This window comes from Dasypus novemcinctus, unplaced genomic scaffold (genome assembly GCF_030445035.2).
Source record: "Dasypus novemcinctus isolate mDasNov1 unplaced genomic scaffold, mDasNov1.1.hap2 scaffold_123, whole genome shotgun sequence".
Classification (NCBI taxonomy): Eukaryota; Metazoa; Chordata; class Mammalia; order Cingulata; family Dasypodidae; genus Dasypus; species Dasypus novemcinctus.
Window position 1 is genome coordinate 533,670 of NW_026688149.1, and position 20,843 is coordinate 554,512.

Genomic DNA, 20,843 nt, shown 5'->3' on the forward strand with positions numbered 1-20,843 from the left:
CCAGTTCTGTCTTCTGTTTGACATCAGAACTTGATTTATCCAAGTTCTCTCCACTTGAAAACAAGGAATACCTTTTCTTCAGATTCCAATAACACATTCATCATTTCCTTCTAAGGATCTTTGAAAGTGCCTTTAGCATTGTAATTTTTACCAACAGTCTTTTGAAATGAGTCTAGGCTTTTTCTATCAAGCACCTTATAATTTACCCAGCATCTAGTTATTACCCAATTCCAAAGCTGTTTCTACATTTTGGTATTTGCTTGAGCAGGACCTCACTTTCCTGGTACCAAAATCTGTTTTGGATTTCTTGATTGCTCAAGCAAATGCCATGCATGGGGTTGGCTTCAACAATGGGAATTAGTTAGCTCTTAGTTTTGAGGCCAGGGAAAAGCCCAAATCAAGATGTGATCAAAGCACCTTCTCTGATCTGCAGAGAGATCCAAGAATTTATATCTTGCTGATTTTGTGGAACAATGCCCTGTATATGCCTTTTTTTAAAAGCATTGTAAAAATACTGAATTTATAACACACATACATTCTGTGTCCTCACCATTTCAATTTGACTGACCACTGCCACTTCTACGTCCTGTCATAACCTTCCATACATACTTAAAACCAAGTAAAGGGTGCAGTTCCATCTTTAAAAACTAAATAGTCATTTTGGATAACACATTCTTGCAAAGAAATCTGGACAACATTTATCAGACATGGTAGGGAAAGTGCTTCCTCTGCATCATAGAAAGGATAGCCAGATATCAAGTGTTATAGAAATGAAATAAGAAGGAAATTTTTAACCATTTAAGCTATTTTCTGAAAGAGAATTCCCCCACTGCCAGAGATCTTGAATAGCTTCCTGTCAGTCATCCAGAAGCAGTTCTTTTCATAATTGATGAATTTGGCTTCCACTTTGGGAAGAGAACCACCTTTTTCTCTCCTTGCTTGCATTTTTGCTTTAAAGTCTTCTACAGAACTAGATCCCTTCAGTGTTTTAGGAGCTTTTTCCTGTTTATGAAGGATTCTTGACATTTTGATTTTGGTATTGATGGTTTTGAGTCTTTTCCTTTCTGGTTTGACTTTTGTGCATTTTTGGCTGGGGTTTCTCTGATAGATTTTTTCATGAGATATTCTTCTGTTTCCTCCTCATCATCATGTTAATCATCATCATCTTCTTCATCATCATCTTCATCATCTTATCAGCAAGTTTTACCTTTTTCTGTGGAACCTGGCTAACACTTCCAGGGGCAGATCACTTTCAAGGTATTCTTTTTTTTTTAAGATTTATTTATCTCCCTTCCCCCCCCCACCCCGGTTTCTGTTCTCTGTGTCTATTTTGCTGCATCTTCTTTGTCCGCTTCTGTTGTTGTCAGTGGCACAGGAATCTGTGTTTCTTTTTGTTGCATCATCTTGCTGTGTCAGCTCTCCGTGTGGGTGGTGCCATTCCTGGGCAGGCTGCATTTCTTTTGCGCTGGGCGGCTTTCCTTATGGGGCACACTCCTTGTGCACAGGGCTCCCCTACATGGAGGAAACCCCTGCATGGCATGGCACTCCTTGCGTGCATCAGCACTATGCATGGGCCAGCTGCACACGGGTTAAGGAGGCCTGGGGTTTGAACCGCGGACTTCCCATGTGGTAGATGGACGCCCTAACCACTGGGCCAAGTCCACCACACTCAAGATATTCTTAAGAGTTTCACATCCTCCTCTTCTTCATCTTCTTTCTCTGCCTCTTCCTCCACAGCTACTAAATGTCCTCTGCTAATATGCACTGGCCTGGAATCACACTTCAAACAAAATTCAACAGGTTTTATTTTCATGCCTCCAGGGAAACCATGGACATTTTCAAAGTGGCCATCATTAATTTAATTGGACTGCCTTCATAATTCATTGTCTGCTTCAACAACATGCAATTCATCCTTTGTACCAGCCCCTAAACTGACCATTCTTAAAAGTAACTGGTGCTCATTTTTGTCATTATCCACCTTAAAGTGATAATCTTTTTTGGCTTTAGTCTTTAGTTCACAATTGAAAAGATAGTTCTGGAGCCTCAGAGAGCTCGTGTCCATGTCCATCAAATCTTCCATGGGGTACCAGCATGCACTTAGGTGGGAGAGAAGTCAGGTGGAGAGAGACAACCGCTGTTCCAGAGAACAGCCACATAGGATGGAACCACACCAGGGATATACATGTTTTTTAGGTCTAGTTAGTTAACTATCTTTTTCCTTGTTGATCCTCTGTCTGGCCATTCTCTCTGTTGATGTGAGTGGAGTACTATTATTGCAGACACACCTATTTCTCCTTTCAGTTTTGCAAGAGTTTTTCTCATGTGTCTTGTAGCACCCTTGTTAGGTGTACAGATATTTATGATTACTATTACTTCCTGGTGGATTATTCCTTTTGGTAATAGGTAATGACCTTCAACATATTTTATAACATTGGCATTTAAAGTGTTTTGTCTAAGATTAGTATAGCTACCCCTGCTCTTTTTTACTTTTTGCTTCCATGAAATATCTTTTCCCAATTTTTCACTTTCATTTTATTTGAATCCTTGGTCTAAGGTGAGTCTTTTCTAGACAGCATTTGGATGGATTATATTTTTTAATCCATTCTATTAGCCAGTATTTTTTGATTGGGAGGTTTAATCCACTAACACTCAATGCTATTTCTTTAAAGGCATTACTTACTTAGACTATTTTGTCCTTTGCCTTTCATATGCCATATCTTATTTTAGTATTTTTACCCTTTTGGTTTCTCTTTCTGGTTGTTTTCATTTCTACACTCTCCACCAAGCCTCTATCTCATGTCTTTTTCTTTCAGCCAGCAGAACTCCCTTTATTATTTCTGGTAGAGCCAGCCTCTTGTTTACTAATTCTTTTAGTTTCTGTTTATCTGTGAATATTTTAAACTCACCCTCATTATAGCAGTACAATTTTGCTGGATAAAGAATTCTTGGCTGGCAGTTTTCCAGTTTCTTAAATATATCATACCACTGTCTCTTTCCTCCATGGTTTCTGATGAGAAAACTGTACTGTCTTTTTTAACTCCCTTGTATTTGATGGATCATTTTCTCTTGCTTTCAGAATTCTCTCTTTATCTCTTGTATTTTACATTCTCAGTGGTATGAGTCTCTAAGTAGATCTCTTTTAAATACATTGTGCTTCTTGGATTCATATATTTATATCTCATAAGAGTTGGGAAATTATTATCCATTATTCCCTCAAATATTCTTTCTTTCCCTTTTCCCTACTCTTCTCTTTCTGAAATTCCCATGATACATATGTTGCTACACTTTGTGCTATCATTCAATTTGCTGAGCCCCTGCTCAATATTTTTTCCATCATATTCTCTCTGTTCTTCTGTTTCTTTTCAATTTCAGCTATTTGGTCTCCCAATTCACTTATTATTTCTTCTGGCACTTAAAATACATTGCTGTATGCCTCTAATGGTTTTTTAAAAATTTCTCTCCCCTCCCTTCCCCCCAGTTGTCTGCTCTCTGGGTCCACTTACTGTGTGTGTGTTCTTCTGTGATTGCTTCTATCCTTATCAGTGGCACCAGGAATCTATGTTTCTTTTTGTTGCATCATCTTGTTGTGTCAGCTCTGTGTGTGTGGTGCCATCCTTGGGCTTTCACACTGGGCAGCTCTCCTTATGGGGTGCACTCCTTGTGCATGGGGCTCCCCTATGCAGGGGACACCCCTGCATGGCATGGCACTCCTTGCATGCATCAGCACTGCACATGGGCCAGCTCCACATGAGTCAAGGAGGCCTGGGGTTTGAACCGTGGACCTCCCATGTGGTAGGTGGATGCCCTATCCATTGGGCAAAGTCTGCTTCCCTTTAATGTATTTTTAATCTCATCTGTTGTCCCTTTTTTTTCAGATTTCAATCCCTTGTTTTATTTATTTATTTATTTATTTATTTTTAAATTTATTTCTTTCCCCTTCTCCCCCCCGTTGTCTGCTCTCTGTGTTCATTTGCTGTGTGTTCTTCTGTGTCCACTTGTATTCTTGTCAGCAGCACCAGGAATCTGTATCTCTTTTTGTCATATCATCTTCCTGCATCAGCTCTCCGTGTATGTGGCACCACTCCTGGGCAGGCTGCACTTTTTTTGCACAGGATGGCTCCCCTTATGGGGCACACTTCTTGCCTGTGGGGTTGTCCTACTCAGGGGACACCCCTGCATGGCACAGCACTGCTTGCACTCATCAGCACTGAGTGTGGGTCAGCTCACCACAAGGGTCAGGAGGCCCTGGGTTTGAACCCTGAACTTCCCATGTAGTAGGCAAATGCTTTATCAGTTGAGCCAAATCCACTTCCCCCATTGTGCCTTTATTCCCATAAACACACTTATGTTTCTATTCAAACTTTCAAATTCTTTGAGGACATCCAGTGTCTTCTTAATGTCATTTTTCTCTGTAACCATATTTTCCTTCAGCTCCTTGAATTGATTTAGATTTAGATTTGTTTGAACATCATTTATTAGTTGTTTCAAATCTAGTGTCTCATCTTGTGTTTTGATTTATTCCTTTGACTGGTCCAAATTTTCCTGTTTCCTAGTATATCTCAGATTTTTGCTGATGTCTTGGCATCTAATTATGATGGAGAGCTTACTCTGATGTTCAGTTTCTTTATCTTGCCTAGGATATAACTGTTTCCAATCTTTGTGTGATGGCTCTTCTTTGATTCTTGATTCAACTTATTCTAGCACCTCAAAGGGCTTTGTAAAAGATTGAAAAGGCAGACAAATCAATGTGAGGAAATATTTGGAAATCCATGTATCTGATAAGGATTTAATATACATGATACATATGGATTCTACTACTCAACAATAAAAAGACAAATGACCTGATTTAAAAATGGGCAAAACACTTGAATAGACATTTTTCTAAAGAAGAACCACAAGTGGCAAAAAAGTGTTCAACATCACTGGCAATTAGGGAAATTCAAATCAAAACTACAGTGAGATATTACTTCATACCTATTAGAATGGCCACTATTAATAAGACAGAAAACTACAAATGTTGGAAAGAATGTGCAGAGGTAGGAATGCTTATTCATTGTTGATAGGACTGTAGAATGGTACAGCCACTATGGAGGACTGCTTGACAATTCTCAAGGAAGTTGCATATAGATTTGTGGCATGACTGAACAATATGACTACTAGGTATGTAAATGGAAGATGACAACAGTGACACAAACAGACTTCTGCAAACTGATGTTCATAGCAGCCTTATTCATAATTGCCAAAAGAATGAAAAACACAAGTGTCCATCAACCGATAAATGAATAAACAAACTGTGGTACATACATATTATGGAATATGATGCAGCTGTCAAGAATAAATGAAGTCATAAAGCATATGACAACATGATGAACCTGGAGAACATTAAGCTGAGTGAAGCAAGCCAGACACAGAAGGACAAATATTGTATGGTTGTGCTATTATGAGCTAAATATATTGTATAAATTCATGGATTTAATAATATAATATAGGTCACTAGAAAATAGAATGAGGTTAGAGAATGGGAAATCTGAGGTTTAATCTGGGCAGAATTGGTAAAAAAACATTGTTTGTAAATCTTTGGAAATGAATAGAAATGGTAAAAGCATGTCTTCCTGTTTGTAACTATAGTGCTCACCTATGGGTATGATAGTAGCTGAAAAGGAAAATCCTAGGTAATATATATTGCCAGAAGGAAAGCTAACTAATGTAACATGGTAATGAATATCATAGTGAAGGAAGATCATGTGAAATATGAGTATGTTTAATATCGCATATATTAAGCTATTTCTTGAAAATGAACAAAGGTATGTTAATGTTAAGATATTTAACTATCAGGTAAAAATACAAACTATGGGCAGTAGTGTATAGGAATATATTAATAATCTTCCATTAATGGTAAAAACATGAAATATACTAAGTGAAAGAAATTAGAGATAGGTACTACATATTGTTTGAATCCATCAGTATATATATATACAAATAGAGAGACAGATACAGAATTGCAACTATGGCAGATGAAGGATAGAGAGATTGAGAAGTGCTTATTAAGGGTTAGAGTTTTTTTGTTTATTTATCTGTTTATTATTTTATTACTGGAATAATGCTCTAATAATAAATGAAGTGATAAATGCACAACTATGTGATCATACCAAATACCACTGATTGTACACTTTGGATGGACTTTATGATTTATGAAAATATATCAACAAAAATTATTTTTAAAAAACCATGAAGAATTAAAAAATGCCTCCTATCTGCACAAAATAATCCTCTGAAAATAAGGGCCCAAGTAGAATATGGGATGTTTCTCTTGATAACTGAGTTTCAGCCCCTGATAAAAATGGCATAATCCTAAAATGTAAAGATCTAACATTTAAAATAAGAAGAAAGAACTAAAGATTAGGAGTTTCCATGCTCTAAGGAAGAACTAAAGTCATCAGAAATGGAAATCTAATTTTTTTGTTAGTGCTCTGGTTGGTTGGCATCAGATCTTTGACCAGATTATTTGAGAAAAATAGAACACCAAGAGAAGAACACATAAGTAGCTGAAAGTTGGAAGAAGGCATAATTATGCTGGTTTTGCCAAGGAAAAGGAAGCACATTTTTTTGGCCCCTGGAAACACACCCTAGTAATCAATCAACTGATTATTTTTTATTATTTATTATATAATTTGTTAAATGAACTTAACTGGGGTATGGCCTATGAACAGAAATGTGCATAAATCATAAGTCTACAGATCCAGGAATTTCCACAAAGAGAAGGCTCCCCTGAAATCACTCCCTGATCAACAATGAGAACATGATCAGCACCCCAAGACTCTCCCAATCATGAGGCCCTTGTGTCTCCCCAGAGGAAACTGGGATAAAGACTTCTGAAACCTTAGTATAGTTTTGTCTCTTTGGAATTTGACATAAATAGAAACATAGTGCATGAGAAAAAACTTGGCCAGGAGCCCACTTATGTGGTGCAGACCAGTTCCCAAGGGCTTGGAGTGGAGGACCAGAAAGCCACCAAGAACCCTTTTATTTTTTCCTGGTATGCACTTTCCTGGCCTGACAGCAGATGGCGCTCTTTGACAAGCAAACCTCTCTGCTCAAACAAACACTGCTCAAACCCAGAGTGGAATGCATTCAATGAAACCATGAGCTAGCAGGTGGTGCCTAAGCAATGTCTGGCAAAGGTCCCTTCTGGGTGAGCAAAACCTCACAGTAGAAACACATTGATTACCTCTCAGCTGCCCCCTCAGCTTTCCCAGGGAGGAAACAAATCTCTCCCCTCTGTATTAACAGGAACCAGTCCTGGTCAATAAGGAGGGGCTTTTAGAAGTCAGGCTATCTTTAGCACTCTGCCAGCACCCAGGTGTGAACAGTGGCACAGCCGTGCCCAGTCTGGATGGGTAGGAAGTGTGGCACCCAGGAGATCAGATTTGTCATCCAGAAGCTGAACTGGCTGTAGGTTTGTCCCTGTCCCTCCCCTTTCCTGGGGACTTGGACCTGGCAGCCCTCTCTCCATAGCCATCCACCAGGGACAGGAATACCCAGAGCTGTGTGCTCTGTGAGTGGAGTTGGGTGCCTTCAGCAGCAGTAGCCTGAGTTACTCAAAGACCCTCCCTGCAGAGTCTCCTCCTCCTTACCCTTCTCTTTTCTGGGTGCTGCCTAGCCCTTTCCTGATCTCCAGATCCCTAGAACTGTTCTTCCAGACAGTTGCTGTCTGTCCTCTCACCATTTGTCAGAAAAGAAGTGATCCCTATAAGTGTGTGATCTTCTATATTCTCGCATTCAGATGAATGCATTGAATTCATGACTTACCCCTATTTGGATGATCAGCTCTCACACATATGAAGCTTATCACTGATGTCATGGTGTGTGTGTTCTTCTTGCAGATATGCTGCATGAGTATCATTTCTTGTTAATCAAGGCTTTCTTCCCTGCCTGAAATAATGACAGAAACTAAATTGGTAGTGGGTGATGGACTAACAGGCAGAGCTCAATGCTCTCACAAAGACAATGGAGAAAGAGCCAAAAGCTGGCTGAGGAACCTGCTTTGGGGAATCAGCAGACCAAGATGGTGCTATGTAAGTGCAACTCCAAAGAGGGTGAGGGACAGAAAGATGAAGAAGCTGAAAAGACAAACATGAGACACCAAGCCCTGTAGTGATGAGGAAGGGCTCCCACCCACACACATGAGACATTGAGCTTGGTTAAAACCCCTGGGTCACTACAGCCAATTGAGAGGGAAAAGACATCTTCCTCCCTGTCAGCTGTTTCAAGGGAAAAGGGAGGAGAGGTAGGTGCTTTTATTCAGTGAATTCTGCCAGCACAGTCCACTTTGAACCTCCAATCTGGAAATTCAACACAGAAACACAGGTAAGTTGAGACTGACATGCTGGAAAGGTGTGATGACTAGCACCATCTCTTGCCTGGACTGGAGATCGCATGGATAAACACTATTCTCCACACAGTCTGTATCCAACCCCTGGGAGAAAATCTGTGTCCTCTAGTGTGGTGAGCCACCCGGAGCTACGTGCATTTGTGGTCTCCAGCAACATGGCAGTTTTCATAAGTACGCCTACTCCACCCCTGTGCTTCCACCTTCTTCTTCCCCTTTCCCCAGTTTCCCGGGCAAAAAGTGTCACGCCTGCACAAGATGTCGAAGCCATGACCATCATTGAAGACTCGCAATCTAAAGCAAGTGGTGTAACAGCATTTTATTGCCTTATATGGAAAAGCCGCTTCATCAGCCTATCACCCCCTGCTAATACCCTCCCCTTAGTATATATTTTGATGCTCTACCCTCAATAAATGGAGACTTGATCAGAATCCTGTCTTGTCTCCGTTTCTCTCACCTCTTGTCCCCCAATTCCCACTCCCTCTTTCAGGTGCTGGTTTGTTTGACCTGTGGGCCGGGTCAATTGGTGCCTGAACACAGGGACCTGAAAATGAGGGATCCAGTGAGGAATGCCGACAGACAGTCCAGCTGGACCAAGTGTAACGTCAAGAAATCAAAAAGGAGAATCAGAGCATAATAAGAGGATACTGCGAGGGAACCTGCCTCCCATTTGCGAAGCCTCGGTAAGTGATCGGCGAATATGGGACAAGCAATGAGTGAGCATGAACTTTTTATTAAGAGCCTTGGAGAGGTGAGAGGAATAAAGGTTAAATTTAAGGAGATAATAGAATTCTTTAGATTTTTGAGAGAAGTCTGTCCATGGCTTCCTCAGGAAGGGACCATAAATGAAAGGTGGTGGAGCAGAGTTGGGGATGCTCTACAAGACTTTTATAAAACCTCTGGCCCTGAGAGAGTTCCCGTAACCACTTTCTTTTACTGGAATATTATCAATGACCTCTTCGCGATCCGCCACACCAACGTATTGGCTGCACAAGTAGTTGCTAAAGGCGAGGAACTCCTAGCACAGGACAGGTCTAACCCCCCCCCCCGGCAAAAAGTCCTGCTAAATACCACCCCCCCATTCAGACTTGGTGTCTATTAAAATAGATAGCGATGATGAGAGTGCCCCTTCCCCTTGCTCTAAGGGAAGAGCTGGCCCTAATCAGAGGAGGAGAGTTATTACTAATCCAAACCCTAATGCCCCATGTATGGATTCTGATACTACAACCCTGAGGTTGAAGAACACTCTGTTGGTTTCCACCCACCCCCATATGCACCCCCCACTTCTGCCCCCACTAGCCTAGACCCCAATGCAGATCTAAATTTATGGCTCTCTCTTTTAAAAGAGAGAAAGGATCTACAATCTCAATGCGCAACTCTGCAGCGTCAGCTCAACTTAACCCCTCCTCTAAAAAATCCCCTAACTGCCAACTTCCGCAAACCACCCCTTTTTTCATTCCCTGTTATTGAGAGGCCTGGGAGCCCTAATGAGGCTGGTGAGGGGAGCGAGGTTGCTGTTGAACCTGAGCCTGAGTGCATCTATAACCCTTTCCCTTTCAAAACCTTGAAGGAGCTTATGTCCTCGGTCAGCACCTATGGCCCTACTGCTCCATACACCCTCTCTCTGTTAGAACACATTGCTGATAGGTGGCTCACCCCCCATGACTGGCACACCCTTGCCTGCTCTGCTCTCAGTGCAGGAGATTATCTCCTCTGGAAGTCAGAATATTGTGAGTTTTGCAAGGAAACCGCACAGCGGAATCTCAGAACTGAGAATGGGTGGACCGAGGACATGCTTCTCGGCGCAGGAGATTTTAAGCAGAACTCAAATCAGTTGCATTATGGTGCCAGACTTTTCGAACAAGTCCATGCCACAGCCCTTAAGGCCTGGAAAAGACTGCCTACCAAGGGACAATCCCTTACCTCCTTAACTTCTATCCGTCAGGGCCCCGAGGAACTATTCTCCGACTTCTTAGGTAGACTTTGCACGCTGCTGAGAGAATGTTTGGTGATGCAAATACTGATGCTGACTATGTAAAACAACTTGCCTTTGAAAATGCTAATGCAGCCTGCCAAGCGGCTATGCGGCCCTATAGAAAAAGGGAAAATCTCTCTGGCTACATTAAGCTTTGCTCAGACATAGGCCCCACAAAGCAGCAGGGCCTGGCTATAGCTGCCGCCATAAGGGAGGCCACCTCTGAACAGGCCCAAGCCTTCACCAAGGCCTTAGGAGAAGTGCTTCCCTTCCCAGTGCCCTGTGCACCTAGGGCCTATTTCTCTTGTGGCAACCCTGGCCATCTAGCCAGAGATTGTCGTCACCCCCCTGCTAGCCAAAAGCCACCCCCCCTCCCAACTCCTGCCCCCACAGGGGCAGACACTGGGCTAATGAATGTAAATCAAGAACCGATTCTTCAGGTCCCCCACTCCCTCCTTATCAGGGAAATGGGAGGAGGGGCCAGCCCCAGGCCCCAACAAACAATCAGACTTATGGGGCAGTGCGGTCAGTCCTCAGGCTGAAGTGTGGTTTGCTGGCCTGGCGGGGGAGCAGCTGCAGTAGGCCTAATTCCAAGCCGCTGCCCCCATAATAGGGTGGCTGGTCAGACTCACTGCCACCCCTGAAGGGAGCTCGGCATGGGCACAGAGTGCCCTCGGGTCTCCCCTTCTCGGCAGCCATGCTTCCGCGCCCGCCACTCCTCCCAGATGGCGCCACACGATGCCTGTAGGGCGGCACCCTTCTTCTTCTTTCTCCCTGCGCAGGCGCAGGGCGGAAAATTCCAGTCTGCCCTTTCCCCCTCCCCCGACAGCAGCAACAGCCAGGCATGGGCGGAAAAATCCAGTCTGCCCTTTCCCCTCCCCCGACAGCAGCAACAGCCAGGCGTGGGCGGAAAAATCCAGTCTGCCTTTTCCCCTCCCCTGACAGCAGCAACAGCCAGGCGTGGGCGGAAAAATCCAGTCTGCCCTCCACCCCAGCAACAGCAGCCACCAATCCCTAAACCCTGCCCCTTCCCCCAGCAACAGCGACAGCCAATCCCTAACCACCACCCCTCCCCCATCCAGTACTGCCCACTGACCTTTCGCTGGCAACCAATCAGAACAGGGCATGGCTTCGACCAATCAGCCTTCCCCAGCCCCTATAAAACTGTTGCCTCTCCCTCAATAAAGTGGACTTGCGTGTTTACCTTGTCTCCGCGGTAGTTCTTCTGCCGTGCACCCTCCAGTCCTGAGAGCCCCCGACAAGGGCCTGGCCTCCCTTGTCCCCAGTTCGTCGCCTGCTTCTCCGGGTGACCCCCTCGTCGCCGGCTTCGCCGGACGACCCCGTCAGCTGAACCGTGCAACCCCTGTGAGACCGATCCCTCTTCTGCTGCCGGACCGACCCCTCGTCCCAGGTAGGACCGACCCCTCATCCCAAGCGGGACTGACCCCTCGTCCAGAGCTGGACTGACCCCTCGTCCGCAGCCAGACCCCACCTCTACCGACCGAGCAAGCCGCCGCAGGGCAGTCAGCTTTGTTCCCACCAGTGGCAATCTATTTCTGACCTCTGTAGAGCCACCTCAGGGAGCGCAGGATTGGACCTCTGTACCTCCTCCCACACAGTGCTAACACCGCCTATGGGAGTTCAAGCCATGCCTACAGGCATGTTTGGCCCACTACCAAAAGGCACTTTTGGCCTCATCATAGGGTGAGGCACCTCCCTTATTAGTGGCCTCCACATTTCCCCTGGAGTTGTGGATAGTGATTTCACTGGAGAAATAAAAATTATGACTTCTGCTCCAAAAACCATTATTTCCTTCCCTGCCGGACAGCAGGTCGCTCAACTACTAATACTCCCCCTAACACCCACCAACAACACTGCCATTGATAGTGACCGCAGGGATAGAGCATTCGGCTCCTCTGATGCATACTGGGTACACCCCATCACCACCCACAAACCTACTATGTCTCTTTGGCTTGACGGTAAACAATTTGAAGGCCTAATAGATACAGGAGCAGATGTTACCATCCTAAAAAAGGCTGATTGGCCACCCACCTGGCCCCTTTCTCCCTCCTTAACCAACTTACAAGGCATTGGGCAAACCCGAAACCCCGAAAGAAGTTCCAAGCTCTTGACTTGGAAAGATAGGGAGGGAAATCAAGGAACTATACAGCCCTATGTCCTCCAAGGGCTCCCTGTCAATCTGTAGGGACGAGACTTACTTGCCCAAATGGGACTCTGTATGGGTAGCCCCAATGATATAGTCACAGCTCAAATGCTTTCCCAGGCATTTAAGCCAGGAAAAGGCTTAGGAAAGCTTGAGACAGGCATTACTCAACCCACACCGGCCACAGGACACACCCACAAAAAAGGCCTGGGAAATTTAGCCTAGGGGTCGTTGATCTTCCTGTACCCCATGCAGACCAAATCACCTGGCTTTCAGATGAACCTGTATGGGTTGATCAATGGCCTTTATCCTCAGACAAGCTACAGGCCTCCCAGCGGATAGTGCAGAAACAGTTAGCGGCAGGACATATTACAGAAAGTGACTCTCCCTGGAATACTCCTATTTTTGTCATTAAAAAGAAATCTGGAAAATGGCAATTATTGCAAGACTTAAGAGCAGTAAACAAAACAATGATACCTATGGGAGCCTTGCAGCCTGGTCTTCCAACCCCTGTAGCCATCCCCTTTGGATATTATAAAATTATCATAGATCTAAAAGATTGTTTCTTTACTATCCCATTACACCTGGCCAATCAAAAATGCTTTGCATTTAGCCTCCCCTCTGTGAATTTCAAAGAACCTGTGAGGAGATATCACTGGAAGGTTTTACCCCAAGGCATGACAAACAGCCCTACCTTATGTCAAAAATTTGTGGCTGCCGCCATAAGAGAAGCAAGGGCAATGTGGAAAGACCTTTATGTTATTCACTACATGGATGACATTTTAATGGCTGGTAAAAAGGAACAAGATGTCCTAACATGTTACCATGATATGAAAACAGCCTTAAAGGCACACGGGCTTCAAATTGCCCCTGATAAAGTACAATTACAAGACCCTTATACCTACCTGGGGTTTCATATGGCAGGAAATAAAATAACCACCCAGAAGGCCAACCTCAGACTAGACTAAAAACCCTAAACGACTTCCAAAAGCTCTTAGGCAACATAAATTGGCTCCGTCCCTACTTAAATTAACCACAGGAGGCTTAAAACCCCTATTTAACATATTACAAGGAGACTCTAACCCCAACTCCCCTAGAAGTCTTACTCCGGAAGGACGCCAAGCCCTTAAAATAGTCGAGCAAGCTATACAGTCACAATTTGTCACTACCATGGACTATAGCCAGCCCTTGTTTTTTGTCATATGTAAAACTTCTCTCACTCCCACGGCAGTGTTCTGGCAAACAGCTCCCATAATGTGGGTGCACTTACCCGCGTCACCCGCTAAAGTAATTTATCCTTACTACCAAGCTGTCGCAGATATTGTCCGCCTAGAGAGAGAACAAGGCAAAGGTTACTTTGATAAGGAACCTGATACCATTATTCAGCCCTATACTAAGGAACAAATCAGCTGGCTGTTGCAGACAACTGACAGCTGGCCTATTGCTTGTGCATCTTATGCCGGACAAATAGATAACCATTACCCCAATGATAAGCTACTACAGTTTTTGAGTACGCATGACTTCATTTTCCCCTTCACCACTTCTCTCCAACCCATCACTGGAGCCCTATCAATATTCACCGACAGGTCCTCCTAGGGAATGGCTGCTTATGTCTTTAATAACAAAACTGTCCGGTTTCAAACCCACTCCAAATCTGCGCAGCTTACAGAGCTACAAGCTGTCATAGCTGTATTCTCTGCATTCTGAGATGTCTCTTTCAATGTCTTCACAGATAGCGCTTATGTAGCTCAGCCTTTGCTTGAAACTGCCACTCAAATAAAGAATGTCTCGGGAAGCGACAAGCTTATTTACTTAACTACAATCTCTTATTCAAAACAGAAATCACCCCTTTTTTAATTTTTTTTGGGGGGCTCATTCCAATCTTCCCGGTCCCCTTACCCTAGGAAACCATTTAGCTGATCAAGCCACTCGGCTACTGTGCTATGTTAACCAGGGCATGCATAACAACTCGGATAACCTTAACAAGGCTGTTAAAGTTCACCAATTACATCATATTAACGCACATACTTTAAGGCTTATGTTCAAAATTACCAGAGAACAGGCTCGTCAGATTGTTAAAGGATGCCCTTCCTGTGTGACCCTTTTACCTACACCTCATTTAGGAGTGAATGCTCAAGGTCTCATACCCAATGCCCTCTGGCAAATAGGACATAACTCATATTCCTGAATTTGGTAATCTAAAATATGTGCATGTTACTGTTGATACCTTTAGTGGCTTTATTTTCATCACCCCACAAACAGGGGAAGCAGGAAAAAAACATTATTGCACATGTGTTAACTGCCATGTCAGTATTAGGAATCCCACAACAAATAAAAACAGATAATGGCCCCAGTTATACCAGTCACATGTTTGCCACCTTCTGCCAACATCTGGACATAAAACACATCACAGGCATTCCATATAACCCCCAAGGCCAAGGTATAGTTGAAAGAGCGCACCTGTCTCTAAAAAACATCATAGAAAAAATAAAGGGGGAGTGGTACCCTGTCAAAGGATCCCCCCAAAATCTATTATCCCACTCTCTCTTTATTCTAAAATTTTTAAGCTTAGATCAAAAAGGACATTCTGACACAGGGGGAAGTAAGATGGTGGCTGACTGAGCTTGCCTTTCAGTCTCTCCTGGGAAGAGGCAGCCGGGTGCCACTGGAGGTTCTCCGAGAACAGGCTTTTTCAGGATTTTTGCAGGGCAGGAAGTGTCTGGACATCGATTTGGAGGGAAGGTAATGGAGAGGATTGGTCTATAAGATATAATTTCGGTTCTATTGCCCAGAGGTGAGACCTGCACATGGGCTGCCCCCTCCTTGGGGGTGGGTGGAGCCACGGTATCACCACTGCCACCACGTTTTTTGGTGGCTCTGTGGTGCTGGGGAATTCGTGAGTCCTGGGCGGGCTGTTGGGTGGATGGGACGGGATGTCTTTGCGGATAGATCTGGGGAGACAGACGGTGTTTTGTGGTGAAGCAGGGGAATTTTTGATTGTGGACACAAGTAATAGCGCTTCCGCCTGGAGCCCCGCCCCCACAAGCCCGGCTGCTGATCTGCAATGGAATTAGATTGTAGACAATAAAGGGACATAATTGGGAGCTTGTTATAGGGTGCGGTGAGGGAGGGGGACACATCTGGTAGCCGACTGGGGAATATTTTGTGAAGCTTGGGAATGCTGGTTTTGTTTGAGTTTCCAACTGGAGCCCCACCCACTGACCGGACTTCTGATCTGCGCCATTAAATTGGCCGTGGTGTAGAGGCACCCTCAGGCAGCCGTTGTGTAGAATCACAGGGTGGGAGCTGTTCAAAAGCTGAACTGATGATATATCCTAATATAACAAACTGAGTAAGTGAAATGCAGGGTTCAGACATAATATAGAATTTGCGGATCTGACTTCCCCATAGGGCTGGCACCCAGCTGCGGGGATCCCTGAGGGCTGTGTTACACTGCGGGGCTCCTAGGCTTCCTGTTGACCAGATTTGAGGTGGCCAGGTCTGAATTCCCTAAACTCTGGTGGCCCACACCCCAGAGACTCACACCTCTTGAGTCTTCAATAACTCAGACTTTCCACCCCTGAATCCATCATGCCCTGAGGCCCATTTGAGGTCCTTGAATGCCCTAGCCTTCAACGTTTGCATTTTTTCCTTATTGTTTCATTTTGTTTTGTTTTTATTTTCATTTAATCTTATTTTTTACTTTTTTAATGTCCTGATTGCTAATATTGCATTATCCCCTAGTCTTTTCTCCCAGCGTATCCCCCAAACTCCTTTTTTTTTTAAAATTCAGTTATTTAGGGTTTTTTTGTTGGTGTAGTTCCTGTTGTGATTGTGGTTTGTGTATATCTATTTTTGTCTTTCCCCTATATGTTCCCGACCCTTTGCCCACCCCCTTTTTCTTTCTTCCTTTCTTCTCTTCTTTCTTTTTTTTCTTTTTATCTTTTTCTGTTTTCTCTCTCCATCTTGTCCCTCATTTTCTACTTATTTTATTTTAACTTAATAATATAATAGATGCTACAGGGAACACCTCACAGTTGCTGGGTTTTCTCATCCTCCACTCCCTCATTTCTGTGTGAACTGATTTAGACTACCTACACTCTCCCCTTTCCCCTATATCTTGATATCCACCATCATCTACTGTCTCTCCTATATTCCACCTCCCACCTCCCTTTCTTTGATCCACAAAGTGTCTAACTCTTAATTTCTAATACCTTTGTTTTGTCTTCTGTCTGTTATCCACTCTTGAAAATATTACCTTTCTTTTCTCTTTCCCTCTCTCATGAAAAGAATAGCTTTCTAGCTCATACCATATACCTCCCATATTCACTCATCTACCTCATAATAGGTACTCTACCTACTGCTATAACTCTACACAATTTACATGAATTTAACCTCCATCCTCCCAGACCTCATATTCTTGCTTTGTTAAAATATATCACCAATACTACTTTACACTTTTCCCTTGCTTACACAATTGCCTTTCCCTGGCACTAATAATTTCCTTTAAAGTGAACTTAACCAGCAACAAGAAATTAGAATAAGAAGAACAAAGGGACAAAGAGAAGATATAACACTTATGCAAAAACAACAGCTAATTAATCTCCAAGACTAGACAAAGAAGCTAAGGAGCTGATGAAACCTGTCAAGATAAAATGATGATGAGACAGCAACAAAAATCTACAAACCAAACCAGTAACCAGGCAAACATGGCTGAATCCAATCAACAAACTAAAAATCAGGAAGGGGAGCAGAACTTCACACAAGCAATGAAAGATCTCAGAACATTTATCACCGACAAATTTGATGAAGTAATGAAAGAGGTTAACAACATGAAGACAACACTTGGAGGGGAAATTGCAGACATATGCAAAAACATAACAGATATGATGGGAATGAACTCCACAGTTCAAGAAATCAAAAATATACTTGCAGCAAATATCAGCAGACTAGAAGAGGCAGAGCAGAGAATTAGTGATGTGGAAGACAGTACATCAGAAGTCAAACAGATAGTAGAAGGGGTCGATAAAAAGATAGAAAAAAATCCAGGTAGGACTTAGGGACTTGAATGACAATGCAAAATGCTCAAACATATGTATTATAGGCATTCCAGAAGGAGAAGAGAAGGGAACGGGGTCAGAAGGAGTGTTGCAGGAAATAGTGGCTGAAAACTTCCCAAATCTACTGAAAGAGACAGATGTACATATTCAAGAAGCACAGCACACTCCAAAAGTTATAAACCCCAACAGGTCCACCCCAAGACATATACGTGTCAAATTATCCAATTCTCAAGACAAAGAGAAAATCCTAAAAGCAGCAAGAGAAAAGAAAACCATCACATACAAGGGAAGCTCCATAAGATTAAGTGCTGATTCTCATCTGAAACCATGGAGGCAAGAAGGCAGTGGTATGATATAGTCAAGGTACTAAAGGAAACAAATTTCCAACCAAGAATACTCTATCCAGCTAAACTAGCATTCAAACATGATGGAGAGTTCAAAATATTCACAGATAAACAGAAACTGAAAGAGTATACCAACAAGAAACCCCCATTCAAGAAATTCTAAAGGGAGTTCTGCAGGAAGAAAGGAAAAAACTGGACAGGCAAAGTTGAAGGAGAGTATAAGAGCAACAAAAAAAGACAAAAATAGAAGGGAAAAAAATACAAACAAAATATCACAAACACAAATCCAATCAAAATATGGCTTACACAAATAATTCCTTGAAAGTAATAACACTGAATGTCAATGGATTAAACTCACCTATCAAAAGATTCAGACTGGGAATTGGATAAGGAAATATTACCCATCTGTATGCTGTCTACAAGAGACACATCTTGGACCCAGAGACTCATGGAGATTGAAAGTGAATGGCTGGAAAACAATCATACAAGCAAACAATACCAACAACAAAAAAAGGCAGGAGTAGCTATATTAATATCAGACAAAATAGACTTTAAATGTGAAACAATTGTGAGAGACAAAGAAGGATACTACATTTTAGTGAAAGGGAAAATCTGTCAAGAAGATTGAACAATCATAAATATTTATGCTCCTAACAAGGGTGCCCCTAAATACGTGAGGCAAACACTGGAAAAACTAAGTGAAACAATAGATACCTCTACAATTATAGTGGGGGATTTTAATACACCACTATCAACTCTGGACAGAACAGCTCAAAAGAGAATCACTAAAGAAACAAAACATTTGAACAGTATATTAGAGGAGCTGGATCTAATAGACATATATAGATCATTACACCCAAATACAGCAGGATATACATTTTTCTCAAGCGCACATGGATCATTCTCCAAGATAGACAATATGCTAGGCCACAAAGAAAGGCTGAATGAATTGAGAAAGACTAAAATCATACAAAACAATATCTCTGACCACAGTGGAGTGAAGCTGGAAATTTGCAAGGGACAGAGGCCCAGATTTCACACCATAATTTGGAAATTAAACAGCACACTCTTAGAAAAACAGTGGGTCAAAGAGGAAATCTCAAAAGAAATCAATGACTACCTTGAAACAAATGATAATGATAACACAACATACCAAAATTTATGGGATGCAGCAAAAGCGGTACTGAGAGGGAAATTTATAGCCATAAATTCATATATCAAAAAAGAAGAAAGAGCAAAAATTGAAGAGCTAACTGCACATTTGAAGGAATTAGAAAACAACAACAAAGTAACCCAACAGGAAGAAGAAGGAAGGAAATAACAAAGATAAGAGCAGAACTAAATGAAAGAGAAAATAAGAAAGCACTTGAAAAGATAAACAAGACCAAGAGCTGGTTCTTCGAGAAGATCGACAAAATTGACAAACCTTTAGTGAGACTAACAAAGAAAAAAGGAGAGAAGATGCAAATACACAAAATAAGAAATGAGAAAGGCGATATCACCACCGACCCCACAGAAATAAAGACTATCATAAGAGGATACATTGAAAAACTATATTCCAACAAAAATGACAATTTAGAGGAAATGGACAAATCCCTAGAAACACATATTGATGAAAGAAGAAATTGATGATCTTAACAAACCAATCACAAGCAGAGAGATAGAATCAGTCATTAAAAATCTCCCAACTAAGAAGCACCCAGGGCCAGACGGATTCAGAGGTGAATGCTACAAAACATTCCAGAAAGAACTAACACCAATCCTGCTGAAACTATTCCAAAAAATCAAAACAGAAGGAACATTGCCAAACTCGTTCTATGATGTCAACATTACGCTAGTACCAAAGCCAAACAAAGACACCACAAGAAAGGAAAATTACAGACCAATTTCTCTAATGAACCTAGACGCAAAAATACTTAACAAAATACTTGCTAATTGTATTCAACAACACATTAAATGAATTATACACCACGACCAAGTGGGATTTATTCCAGGTATGCAAGGATGGTTCAACATAAGGAAATCAATCAAAATAATACACCATATAAACAGATTGAAGGAAAAAAATCACATGATTATATCTATAGATGCAGTAAAAGCATTTGACAAAACACAGCACTCTTTCTTGATTAAAACAGTCCAAAAGATTGGAATACAAGCCAATTTTTTGAACATGATAAAGAGTATATATGAAAAACCTACAGCCAACATTGTTTACAATGGAGAAATCCTAAAATCCTTCCCTCTAAACTCAGGAACAAGACAAGGATGCCCATTGTCTCTGCTCCTAATTAACATTGTCTTAGAAGTACTTGCTCGAGCACTGAGGCAAGAACCAGAGAAAAAAGGCATTCAAATTGGAAAGGAAGAAGTCAAAATTTCATTATTTGCAGATGACATGATCCTATACATAGAAAACCCTGAGAGACCTACAACAAAGCTTCTAGAACTCATAAATGAGTTTAGTAAAGTTGCAGGTTATAAGATCAATGCACAAAAATCAGTAGCATTTCTGTACACCAATAATGAGCAAGATAAGGAGGAAATCAAGAAACAAATACCGGGGACTTTTCAGGAGGGGGAGGCAAGATGGCGGCTGAGTGAACTTCCCGGTTACTAGCTCCTGGGGGGAATCGGCTGGGAGGCGTCGGAGACTCTTTGGGACCGGCTGTTTCGGGATTTTTCCTGGTCCAGAGGTGTCTGGACATCGATTTGGAGGGAAGGTAACAGAGAGGATCCATCTGTGAAATATACACGGAGATCCCAGCTACGTGTGGAGGACTCCCTCCTTGGGTAGGCGGAGCCAAGGCAACTAGCACCACGGCGGGTGGCGGGTGGGAGAGCCGAGCCGTGCTGTGCCGTGGCGGGTGGCGGGCGAAGGAGCCGAGCCCAGCCGAGCCTAGCCACGCTG

The 20,843-nt window shown here is 42.7% G+C and overlaps 1 pseudogene; it reads right to left on the reverse strand.

Moving 5' to 3' along the window:
* Positions 1–755: 755 nt before the first annotated feature.
* LOC101414910 (nucleophosmin-like) lies at positions 756–2,080 on the reverse strand (annotated as a pseudogene).
* Between the last annotated feature and the right edge of the window lie 18,763 nt (positions 2,081–20,843).